The sequence below is a fragment of the Meriones unguiculatus genome, chromosome X, assembly GCF_030254825.1.
Source record: "Meriones unguiculatus strain TT.TT164.6M chromosome X, Bangor_MerUng_6.1, whole genome shotgun sequence".
NCBI classification, from domain to species: Eukaryota; Metazoa; Chordata; class Mammalia; order Rodentia; family Muridae; genus Meriones; species Meriones unguiculatus.
Window position 1 is genome coordinate 119,996,268 of NC_083369.1, and position 13,388 is coordinate 120,009,655.

Genomic DNA, 13,388 nt, shown 5'->3' on the forward strand with positions numbered 1-13,388 from the left:
ATTTTCTGTGGTGCCATATATTTTTCTCCACTAGATTCTCATGTGAGTTGTTATGTCTTCCATAACCACATATTGTACCACAAACCAGTCTGACCTGCAAGAGGAGTACAAGCTTTGATCCTTTTGCAATGTTCTGCTGCCTAACCAGTTTGTGTTTGCAAAAGCAACATTTGGTCAGGTCAAGATGGGGAGATGTCTTAGTGAAGAAAGGGCGACTGTCATATGAAGCCTTGTTTGCAGTCCTTTATGGGTCTATTTAGGATTTCTGATGCAATGGAGCTAAAGCATCACATTTAATTAAATTGTATACATATCTGTTGTAGAAGGGGCATTGTGCTGACAACTGTGGCCTGTTCTGAGGTATTCATAGCCTAGGCAAAGGAAAAAAGAATATATAAATGTGACCACGAGTTTACCTATGTCAAGAAGAAATATAAAACAGAATTAGCAGTGTTCTTTGGTGACACAGTAGGAGTCAGTGGTTCTTTTTTTTAATTTTTTATTTAACTTTTATTAATTATACTTTATTCATTTTGTATCCCCCCCATAAGCCCTCCCGATCCCACCCTCCCTCACCTTTCTGCATGCATGCTCCTCCCCAAGTCCACTGATAGGGGAGGTCCTCCTCTCCTTCTTTCAGTGGTTCTTATGCAAGTGTCTGCTGGACTTACTGGTACATGCCTATAATCTCAGCATGGCAGAGACAGGAGGATCACTGCAAGTTAGAACCACCTTGGTCTACATAGCCAGTGTCAGGCCAGCCAGGGCTACATAATCAGGCCATGTTTCAGACAAACAAATAAGTCATAAGGTTCTTATGGAAGATTCTAATAGGTTAGTTGGGAAAGTGACATTTCCCCTGGATCCTGAAAGACAGGTATTCAAAAGACAGATAAGAGCATTACACAAAGTCTGTGAGTAAAGGTATCAGAGCCTAGGGCCTAGGTGATATCTACCATTACATACCCATTTGTTTAGGTAGGGCAAACAGGAAGAAGTCTTTGGGTCCTATGATTGAGGAGAGGGGACCTGTGACCATTGCATTTTATTCTTCCTTTTTGAATATAATTAAGTTTGAACTAAGTCTCTTTTCTTTCTTTCTTTCTTTCTTTCTTTCTTTCTTTCTTTCTTTCTTTCTTATTTTTTTTTTTCTGAGACAGGGTCTTTCTATGTACTGCTGGATGTCTTGAGATTTGGTCACACTGGCCTTTAACAAACACACCTGCCTCTACCTCCCAAGTGCTGAAATTAAAGGTGTGTACCACCAGCCTGGTGATTTTTTTTTTAACACAGGGTGTCCTAGGTAAGGTTTCTATCGCTGTGATGAAGCACCCATAACCAAAGAAACTTGGAGAGGAAAGGGTTTATTTGGCTTACACTTCCACAGTATTGTTCAGCATCCATGGAAGTGGGAACAGGAACTCGATAGGGCAGGAGCTGATTTATAGGACATGGAGGAGTGTTGCTAATTGGCATGTTCCTCATGGCTTGCTCAGCCTACTTTCTCATAGAACCCAGGACCACCAGGTCAGGGATGGTCCCACCCATAATGAGTTGGGCCCTCTTATGTCAATCAATAATTAGGAAAGTCACCCAAAGGTTTGGCTGCAGCCCAAATTTTGTTTCTTATTTTTATTGTTTATTTATTTATACATTTATATAGTTTATACAGTTATACATTTATATAGCTTATATTTTTATTAATTTATATATTATATAAATATATTTATAATATATTTTATTATGTTTATTATTTATTACATCTCAATTGTAGTCTCCTCCATCATTTCCTCCTGGTCCTGTCCTCCCTCTCTCTTCCCCCTGTCCAACCCCCCCAACTTCTCAGAAAAGAGGACCCTCCCTCCCCCCAACCCACCCAGGCACATCAAATGGCATGCACTCAGTCCTGATGCAGCCCAAACTTCTGAAGGCATTTCCTCAATTGAGGTTCCCTCCTCTAAGATGATTTTAGCTTGTGTCAAGTTGACATCAAACTAGCCAGCACACAGGGTCCTGCTAGGAAGACTAGGCTGGTTTGGAATGCAATCCTTGGGATCTTCCTGACTTTGCCCTTGAATGCTAGGATTACAATTGTGTTCCACCACGCATAGCTGAAAAGTCTTTTTATCTCTCATTTGTTGGTTGATGGGTCTCGCAGGTACCCCTGGCTTGTCTGGAACTTCTTATGTAGACTAGACAGGCCTCAGTCTCAGAGATCCACTGCTTCTGCCTCCCAAGTGCTGAGATTAAAGCCTGGCCACAGCATAGCTGTCTGGAAGCCTCTAAGAGATTACAGAAATTACTGAGAATGTAGAATTTCCACTTTTAAAAGCTAATTGTCAGTATGTAACCCAGGTTGTTCTTAACTCGGGATTCTAAACCTTTGAATGCTGGGATTATAGTCTTGATCCACCATGGCAGGCTTGAAAGGCTTTGAGTAGACTAACAGAGTCAACCTATACACCTTAGGCTGATCCATTTGGGAAATGTAACAAAGTAATAGTGGAAGGAATGAATCCAATCAGAAAGCTACTGTAGCAGCATGAAAAAGTCCTTACGGAGTCCACTGTGCTGATGATAGAGTGGAGAAAGAGGGACAGCCATTAAGATAGGTCTCAGAGTAAGAATCACTAGCCTTGGGTAGTCATTGAGGGCATGCTGGGGTGGGAAGAGGAGTGAATGAAGCAGATGTCAAGGGTCACCACCAAGAGAGTGCAAAGAGATTGCATTCTGAGAAAGCCTCTAAAGCTCTCAGGGGGTGGAGAGGAGAGAAAGAGGAGGGGTGGCCACAGGACAAAGAAGGAAGTAGTTTGAAGCACTTGAGAAGGAAGAAACTCTAGAAGCCAGGTGGCAACACAGAAACTCCGCCCCCAATTAGATCCCACCCCTGAAGCTGCCTTCCCTTCTTCTTCTGAACCGTCCCCCACCCCCGCCTCCCAGTTGTGACTCCTCCTCCTGGGCGGGGAGAGGTGGCAGTCTAGTCCTCCCATATCCCAGCAGGCAGTGCAGTCTGGAGACTGACAAAGGAGCCAGGAGCAGTCGCAGCTGCTTTCCGAGAAGCCTGTATTGCTGAGGTGAGAGTCCCCCAATGTTCCGTCACCCACTTCCTCTGACTTGTGGAGGCAAACGTGGGACTTACATGGCCAGCTCCCCACCCCCACCCTCACCCCAGTGTAGACAATGCCCAGTACCCACAGCCAGAGCTTGGCTCTGTGGCTGACAGCAGGGCTGCGCGGTGCCGGGCTGCAGTGGCTGGCCAGGACCAGGCGGCCGGTCCACCGTTCTCTGAGTGCTGGTGGCCCTTTCACAATGTCGGGCCAGCAGACGTATGTAGCTGGCCCTGCCTGGGCCAAGGTATCCTCCAAAGCCACCCGCTGCTTGCTTGGCGGAGTTCAGTTGCCCTGGGGATGCGACTCCAGGGACAACTCTTTGGCGGACACTGCCTGGAGGGCTGTGGGAGAGAAGTCAGTCGACTACCCTGTTCGGGGTGACACTGTCCTCGCCCTTCCTGCAGTTCAGCCGGTCCCCCCCACCCCCCACCCCAGAGAGCAACTGGAAGGAAATGGGGCGGGGAGGGTAGGTGGCTGGAACCAGGAGTCCCAGGATGGCTTTGCCTAAAGGGACAAACTGGGAGGGTGGTGGTAGAAACACAATCTTCTTGGAATTATATAGGGGGAGAAAGGAGATACATGGCCTGTATCATTACTCCTCCCCAGACCTCTGCACTGATCCTGATGGTTGCACCAGCTGCTCAGCTGTAAACAGGCTCACATGACCAGTTTCACATGGAGCGGGGCAGTGTGGCGATAGAGCTGTAAAGGCTGGGCCTCTAGCCGTTGGGGCTAATGTCTTAGAAAGGTTTGGGTGCCCCCCCCCCCAGTCCTCAGCCCTTAATGTTCTGCACTACAAATGTAACTGACATTTGTCTTTCTCTCATTGAAGCAGCATTGCTGTCCCAGTAGAATTAAAGGAAATTTCGCTTGGGAGAGCCAAAGGGCAACTATGAAGTGAAAAGGGCACTAGTGTGTTGTATTTTCAGGAAATGCTAAACAAAAGTAAATCTGAAAATTTCAAGTTCCTGAATTTTACCTAAAAGGCAGTCCTGTTCTTTTTGGAACACGTTTTGTTCTTAATGGGAATTCCAGACAGAAGGAGAAAGTCTATCCTTTTGGGAAAGGCACACATTAGATTTAATACATTCTTAATGATGAAAATCCTGAAAGTATTGGAAAATCTCTTTGTCTATAAAATACTACATTTAGGAAATTGAGTAAGGGTAGACCCCCAGCTTTTTGATTACACATATATTTGTTGTAGATTGGCTGTAAGTTTAGAAAACAAGAAACGGCCAAATGTGTCTTCCTTTTTTTGTTTTTGTTTTGTTTTTGGTTTTTGTTGTTGTTGTTGTTGTTCGTTTTTCGAGACAGACGTTTTCTATGTAGTTCTGACTGTCCTGGAACTCACTCTGTAGCCGAGGCCTGCCTGCCTCTCCCTTCCGAGTGTCCCAGTTTGTAGACCAGGCTGGCCTTGAACTCACAGCCTACTTCTGCCTCCCTGAGTGCGGGGATTAAAGGTGTGAGCCGCCATGTCTGTCTCAAATGAGTTTTAAATTGTTCAGTCTACACGTTCAGACAGGATGTAAGGTTAAACTGGCTTCTGAGGGATATGTAGACTTTGCAAAGCAACAGAAGTTTCCTGACGTGCCAGGAAAATTTAGGAATGTTCAAATCTGTGAGAGCTGGTTGTGATAGTCTCCCTTTTCATGTAGTATAAAATCAAGTGTAATGGGCAGCATTTCAGTGTAGGCAAAGACAGAAACTAGTATTTCACCTGCTTTCCTTAAATTGTTCATCTTTATTCTTCCCAGATATTTTATATTTATTTATTTTTTCTCATACGGGGTTTACATTTAATTCCACGGTCTAAAAACATAAAACAAGAAACTAGAAAACCCACCCCATTCCTTACTTAAGCCCAATAAAGAAATTTATGGGCTGGGTGTGCTGACATAGGCCTTTAATCCCAGCACTCAGGTGTCAGAGGCAGGCAGACAGATCTCTGAGTGCCAGGCCAGCCCAGGCCAGCCAGGGCTACATAGTGAGACATCTCAAAATATTGCTGCTCTTCTCCAACATTAAAAAAAAAAGGGAGTTTAAGATAGCTGGGTAGTCTCCCAAGTTCAAGGCCAACCGGGTCTACATAGTGAGTTCCAGGACAGCCAGAGCTGTAAAATAGAGAGACTTTGTCTCAAAAACAAATAAGCAAACAAGCAAACACACACACGAAGAGGGCTTAAGATAGAAGATAGAAAACATTTTAATCTTTTCTAAAAGCAAGCAGAAAAGATTCCAAGTGAAGTTACCCCTTATCAGTCTGGTAATATATTTACTTACAATAAATATATTAAGTGATTTATTCTTTAATGTCCTTGATTACTTCATCTCTATTATAAGGCTTTTGTTGTAATCTATATGGACCTCTGTAGCTCTTAAGTTACCTAAAAGTGTACAGTTTGTGGGAGTGGGGTAAGTTTGGGGGGTGGGTGAGACAGTGTTACTATGAATCCCCAGCTAGCTCATGTAGCTCAGGCAAGCTTCTAAGTCTGCCATAGGCTTCCAAATGTTGAGTGTACAGGTGTGAGGCACCATGCCTGGCAAGTGTGCAGTTTTTGACAGAGAGCTATTTTTGGACAAATATGTTGGCCAATTAAGACAAGATACTGGTCACAATGAAAGCCCATGAAATAACAAGAGGTATCTATCTACCCAGAATCATGATAGAAATAGCAATTATATTCTGCAAGGTTCTTTTTTTGTGTGTGAAGGAGGGGTTGAGACAGAGTTTCCCTGTGTAGCCTTAGCTGTCCTGCACTCACTTTGTAGAGCAGGCTGGCTGGCGTCAGTCTCACAATGATCTGCCTACCTCTGCCTCCCCAAGTGCTGGGATTACCGGTGTGCCTGGCTTCCTGAAAGATTCTTGTGGCAGACAGGTCTGTGTGAGTTTGAGGCCAGCTTAGTGTATATTGTGAGTACCAGACCATATGGGTTACATACTGAAACTGTCTCAAAAAAAAATATTATGAGGAGGTAAATTAGTCATATACGTTGGCCTGTACCTGTCTTGCTTTTTGTCAGGTAATTGAAGATGGCCCCAGCTAAATCATGACTCCTAAATTAGAAATAACAGCTCTGCTAGGTTTTCATGACCTTCAGGATATAACCCAAAGTCTAATTCTTTCACTCAGTTCAGTTCAAACTTCTTCCAGAATTAAGCAGGTTCTGCGATTTTAGTGACATAATGAGGAGAAAGGGAGGGGTTTAATGGTCTCTCTGTGACAGCACCTGGCTTTGATCACCTGAACCAGTGCTTCCTTTCCAGCTTTTTCAGGTTCAGAATTTGTGCCAGCACATCCTGATATCATCAGTCTCGCAGATTGGTTCTCACGAGCTAAACTCACAGAAAATATGAACATGTTAATATGTCAACCTACTGGCTGATAGTGGGAGGCAGAAATACCAAGTAGACCAGAGTACTCATGTACAAACTAAGGCAACCTTTGCTCCTGACTATAAAGGAACACATAAAAATTGTTCTCTTCTTCCCTTTTTCTGGATCTATCAATTGACAGATTCAACAAGACTCTGGCTTTTGTGTAAAAAAAAAACAAAACAAAACAAAAAAAAACAGTGACACATTTGTATGAGTCTACTTTCACCACCTGATTGCTCTATGATCACTTGAAATATCTCTTAAATGTGATTCCAATTGCCTTAGCCTCTTGCTTATGTCATGTCCTCATGCCATTGTCATCCAAAAGTTTTTTTTTTTCTTGTAACTACCCTGGAGTCAGGTGTTGGACTTGGATAGTCAATGGCCACCACCCACCCATTTCCAAATTCATCAGGTCAATTTCAGTTGCTTAATATTGCCTGCGGCGGTAGTTCTCAAAGTTGGTGAATCGTGTCCACCATTCCTGATTCAGTAGGTGTGGGTCAGGAACTGAGAATTTCCATTTCTGATCAGCTCCAAGCCTAGGAAAGTTGGTTTATAGTCTTCTGCAATCTACCTCCAGCTTACCTTTCCAGTCTTACCTCTCCTTGTTGCTCTGCTCAGATATATTTCTATCATATATGATGCCAGCGCTCACTCTGTGTACCCCTTTTTCTGCCTCTGCCCATTCTTTTTAGAATTCACCCCTTCCACTCCCACTGTAGGATGTCATTTTATGTTTCCAGAGCACACTGTGTTAACTGACATTTCAATATGTCTTAATATCTCAATATCATCACATTCTACTAACTGCTATATGCTTTTTTTGATAGGCTGGGGTTCTGAAGGATGAAAATAGTATTTTTCTTTATATTTCCTATCATAGTTTCCGGTATATGATGAATAAATTAAAGACATTATTATTTTGTTTTGTTTTGACATAGTGTCGCTATGTAGCCCTGGTTGGCCTGGTACTATCTATTTAGATCAGACTGGCCTCCGGCACAGAAATCCTCTTCTTGCCTGTGTCTCCTGAGTCCTGGGCTTATATTCCATCAAGTGTGGAATAAAAGACTTAAACTTTTGTGTGCTACATGTAGCAGCGTGCATATTTTATATACTGAATCAGTACAGATTTCTCTTTGCACATCTTGTAATAACCAAAGACCCTAGAATGGTGTAAATTGTGGGAATAACACATTTATTAAAATGGAAATAAAGATGGTTTTGCTTTAGAGGGCATTTTGATTTTTTTCTGCTTTTTTTTTTTATTCATTACAAGTTACTCACTTTGTATCCCAGCTGTAGCCCCTTCCCTCATCCCCTCCAAATCCCACTGTCCCTCCCTCTTCTCCTTCCATGCCCCTCCCCCAGTCCATTGATAGGGGAGGACCTCCTCCCCTTCCATCTGTGATGTTCCTTGTAGATTAAGTTTATAGTTATAAAAAAAGTTCATAGTTATACATTTTCATAAGAATTCTGACAAATTTTAATTACATTTTCTGTGTAATAGCATGTCTTGTTTCATTTTTCCATATGAATACCCAGTTGTTATTGATTGATTAATTGATTTTTATTTGTGTGTTTCAATGCCAAATTGTACAGATGTATGTGGAAGGCAGAGGTCAACCTCAGGTGTTATTTTGTACCTTAGTTTGTGAGACAGGTTCTTTCCCTGGGATCATTCAGAATTTCATTGCACTATAATTTGAGCATATTTACCATACTCAGCTCCTCACCTCTCATGCCCTCAATTCTCCTGTCCTGTCTACCCAATGTAAGATTGTTTCCTCTGAAATTCATACATTGATACAGTTGGAATTAGCTCTGTAACTATTGTTTTGACAGCATAGTCCATGAGCAGTAATAAGTATGGAAACCCTGGATACTGATACACTCTTATAGGGACTGTTGATTTTGTTCTCATAGTTTTCTTAAATTCCAGCAGCAGACTGTACTCTACCCCTACTCTTACCAGCTGAGTGGTTTCTCTGGTTTTATTAGTTACAACTGCTACTTTTCTTGTCTTGTTTGTGAGGGCTGTTTCTGTATTCAGTACTCTGTCACTTCTAGTTCTTTTAGACACTTTTATATTCAGTAGGTGTGATGGTTTGAATAGGTATGGCCTTCATAGACTCATGTGTTTAAATGCTTGGTTCATAGGGAGTGAAACTGTTAGGAGGTGTGGCCTTGTTGGAGTAGGTATGGCCTTGTTAGAGGAAGTGTGTCACTGTGGAGGTTCCTATATATGCTCAAGCTATGCCAGGGTGACACAGTCTCCTGCTGCTTGAAGATCAAAATGTAGAACTGTCAGCTACCTCTCCAGCGCCATGACTGCTTGAATCCTCCCATGCTTTCCACCATGATGATAATGGACTAAACATCTGAACTGTAAGCCAGCCCCAACAAAGTGATATATTTTTCTTTATAAGATTTGCCATCGTTATGTGTCAATTCACAGCAATAAAATCCTAGCTAAGACAGTATGTGACTGTCTAATGTCTGTGTATTATTTGGTTATAGTAACTCAAATCTAGCTTTCAACTTCTGCTCTGGTCCTAAATTTTCTTCTATTACTCTAAGCCAATATGGCTGCTACTCTGTCACTCTTTCTCCACATGATACAGGAATATACACATTGAAATGGGCAGCAGGTAGTGTATCTTTCAAGAGTGTACTGTTTATTACTGTTTATAGTTGCTGTCTGAATTGTTATTATGATATTCACATAGTGGGTCTTTACCCAAGGACATATCCATGAATGAAAGTTGTGCTTAGATTCAAGCTCCCATACAGCTCCCTGCTTCCTAATATTTAATTATCTTAATTGTCTTTAAATCTTGTGACCCAGAGAGGCTAAGTAACAAGGAGGGTTCAAAGGTGGACACATGGATTTCTCTGGGAAGGAGAAATAGAATAGATTTTGAAGGTAAACTGGGGATAAGTGGAGATGGGAAAGGAGGAATTAAGTGTGTTGGGGAGAATACTATTTAAATCGGGACACTTGGGGGGCATATGGAAGCCCAGTGCAAGGAAAACTCCCTGGAATCTATAAGATGACCCTAGCAAAGACTCCTACTAATGACGGATGAGGAGACAGAGCTGACCATCTTCTGTAGTTGGGCAAGGCTTCTAGTTCTTCCAGCTGTGTAACTAGGACATCAACTCTGCAATTTGTCCTGACTGAAAATGTGCTGGCGTAATTGTGGCGCAGAACTTGTGGGAGTGGCCAACGAATGACTGGTCCAACTTGAGGATCAGGCCACAAGAGGGAACCTATGGCTAACACTGCCTAGTTGGCCAAGAACCAGAGACTAGATACCCCAAACACCTAGGATAGAACCAAAGGACTCTCAAACAATAGTGAAATGCATCCTAATGATATTTTGCCGTACTCAAGATAAAATCCAGCCCAATTAACATCAGAGAGATTTTATCGAGCAACTGATGGGAGAACAGAGACCCACAGCTAAACATATAGGTGGAGCTCTGGGAACTCAGTGGAAGAGGTGGAGGAAGAATTATAAGAGACAGGGGGGTTGAAGATATCACAAGAAAACTCACAGAATCAACTAAGGCTCATAGGGCCTCACGGAGACAGAAGTGACAATCAGGAGCTTGTGTGGGTTTGAACTATATCCTTTACATATATATTACAGTTTTATAGTTTGGTACTTATTGTGGGACTCCCAACAGTGGGAATGAGTTGTCTCTGACTCTTGCCTACTTTTGGAACCTGTTTCCTCCTACCGGGTTGCCTCATTCAGCCTTGATATGAGTCTAGTCTTTATTTTTTTAAAAATAAATTAGTTTATTCACTTTGTATCCCAGCTGTAAGCGCACTCCCTCATCCCCTCCCAATCCCACCCTCCCTCCCTCATCTCCTCCCATGCCCCTCCCTGAGTCCACTGGTAGGGGAGGTCTTCCTCCCCTTCCCTCTGACCCTAGCCTATCAGGTCTCATCAGGAGTGGCTGCATTCTCTTCCTCTAGGCTGCCTCCCGCTCATGGGGGGGTGGGGTGTCAAAGAGCAGACCAATCAGATCATGTCAGAGACAATACCTGTTCCCCATTCTAGGTAATCCACTTGGAAACTGAGCTGCCATGGGCTACGTCTGTGCAGGGGTTCTAGGTTATCTCCATGCATGATCCTTGGTTGGAGAATCAGTCTCAGAAAAGACTCCTGTGCCCAGATTTTTTGGTTCTGTTGCTCTCTTTGTGGAGCTCCTGTCCCCTCCAGGTGTGGTATTTTGATTTCTCTGTGTGTGTGTGTGTGTCTGTTTTTGTTTTTGTTTTAAGATGGGATCTCACTATTTTGGCTTGACTGACCTAGAACTCACTACATAGTCCAAGTTGCCCTCTATAATAGAGAGCTGCCTGTCTGCCTCCTGAGTTCTGGAATTAGAGGAGTATATATCACACCAAGCATTTTTTTTTTTTTAAATTTGAGACAGGGTCTTTCTCTGTTAATCTGGATGGTCTGGAATTCACTATGTAGACCAGGCTGATTACAGACTTGTAGTAAGCCTTCTACATTTAGCTGCCAAGTGCTGGGATTACAGGCATGTGCCACAATACCCAGCCATATATTTACAAAAAGACCTTTCTATAAGATGTTCCTTTCTTGTGGTAATTGAGATCATTTCCAGTGTTTCATGCATGCTAGGCAAAGTCTCTAACATTAAGCTACACCCCCATACCTTTAAAAGGTTTTGTTTGCTTATAAATTTATTCATTCATTTGCTTTTTTGAGACAGGGTTTCACTATAGACCATGCCAACTTGGAACTCACTATGTAGCCCAGGTTAGCCTTTAACTCATCATTTTTCCTCCCCCAGACTTAATGTTGGGACTGTAAGTGTTTATCAATAATTTTACTTATTTTTGAGACAGGATCTTACTTTGTAGCTCTGGTTAGGATAGCTATGTCGACCAGGCTAGCCTTGAACACAAAGAGTTTTATTTGCCTGGGAATGTGTAGGTTGGGATTATAGGCATTATGCACCATGCCCAGCCACTAATTTTATTTTGATATGGGGTCTTGCTATGTGGCCCAGATTGTCCTTAAACTTAACGATCTTCCTGTCCCAGCTTCCTAAGATGCTGAAATTATAGCCTGTCCCACTGCTCCTGACTAGGGTGTTCTTTTAAAATCTTAAAACATATACTACAAATTTTTTATTTTTGAATGTAGATTAGCTTATGACTATATGATTTGTAGTAGTCAGCTCCACCAGAAAGATAAAACATTATACCAAAGACCTTAAAAAATTACCTGCTCTTGACTAATGGACATTAAAATATAAAGTGAACATAACGATATCGTTTGTGGCATTAAAAACTATTAAAAACACCATTCAAAACTAATTGGTGATAGTAAAATTCGTACTTTGCTACTGGGTTTTTAACATGGAGGAAACAGGGCTTTTATACTAGGGAGTCTAAAATAGTAAAATCTACTGCACTTAACTAATTTTCATTTTCTTCGGTTTTGGCAAAGACTGTACCCAATATGGAGGATTAAGATAGTTCCTGCCCTCAGATAAAAGGGGCCTGGACTAAAGGTGGGGCTGAGAAATAATATGAGTATCTAGAGCCAGAGACATGCCATTTAAGTAGCTGGCCCTCTGTGGCTAAGCAGATGGGCCCCTAATCCTTCGTGGAGGCTAGACTTTGAATAGGACTTAGCTATATTTTTAAGATTTATTTATTTGTTTTATATGTATTTGTGTATGTCCAAGTGTATGTATGTGCACTACATGTATACTGGTGCCTGTAGAAGCCAGAAGAGGGCACTGGATCTCATGACTGTGGAATTACAGGTTGTTATGAATCGCTGGAAATGGGTGGTAAGAACTGAACCGGGGTCCTCTGCAGCAGCAACGAGTGCTCTTAACCTCTGAGTCATCTCTCTCTCTAGCCTGATTCTTAACTGTTTTCAAAAATTTGAATCATAATAGTACAAAAATACAGAAGGACTACTTATTTCCTTCTTATAGGCACCGTTTTCTAAAAAGGGGAATGGGATGAGACTATACTTTAATGTAGTTCCCTTGCTTGCTAATAGTCCCAAAGTTTTAAATCTATGGTGAATTGTATAGGAACTCTTTTGCTTATCACAGAGTCTTATCTTTTCCTTCCTCTGTTCATTGCAAAGTGGGTAAACAGCAGATGATCACAGCTGTGAGCAACAGTTTGTTTGGACCAACAGCAAAGAGCGTGAATTCTTAATGTTGCCAGATGTGGTGGTGGCATGCATCTGTGATCCCAGCATTCAAGAGGCAGAAGCAGGAGGATTTTAGTTCGAAACTAGCATGTGCTGTATAGCAAGACCCTGCTCAGTCAGGATAAAAACATTCCGTGTTTACATTGCTTTTCGCGGGAGAGTAGTTTGTAAATTGGTCACAAGGTGGTGTGCCCACAGGTTTTCTTTCTAATTTTATTCAGGAATGTTCTGTAGTTTTAGGGAGAGGGTCAAAAACAGGGCAGTTCCCCATATCTTTTTTCAGTGGGACTGCCTGCCTTTATGGTCAGGGGCATATTGGAGCCTCATGATTTATAAACACTGCTGGCCCACATGGACTCTTGAGGAGATGAAAGGGAAACAGAAGGCAGTGGGAGAAGAAAAACAGCTGGGAATGGTGATACTTTTTTTTTCCCCCTCGCCCTAGCCCATGGCCAACAGCTACCTATCTGTATGCAGTCACTTTAAGATCCTTTTATGGAAACAGCACCTTCCCCTATGGGGAGAACACATGCTCACTGATGAAAGAACTGAATTTTAGTAGACACCATAGGAAAACAAATGAGCTTAGTGTATTCCAAGTGCCTGCACTGAACTTGAGCCTATCACGAATGTCACACAAGACAAAAAATGTGATGTTAGGACTAGTATGTAACT

The 13,388-nt window shown here is 42.3% G+C and overlaps 1 protein-coding gene across 4 annotated transcripts in view; it reads left to right on the forward strand.

Moving 5' to 3' along the window:
- Positions 1–2,946: 2,946 nt before the first annotated feature.
- Positions 2,947–13,388, forward strand: part of Mospd1 (motile sperm domain containing 1) — a 30,314-nt gene continuing 19,872 nt past the window's right edge. Inside the window, exon 1 of one of the 4 annotated variants that reach the window (XM_021661926.2) lies at positions 2,947–3,074. The gene's annotated coding sequence lies outside the window, so the exon portion shown is untranslated. The remainder of the gene's footprint in view (positions 3,075–13,388) is intronic. The other 3 variants (XM_060375650.1, XM_060375648.1, XM_060375649.1) reach the window with 3 other exon arrangements.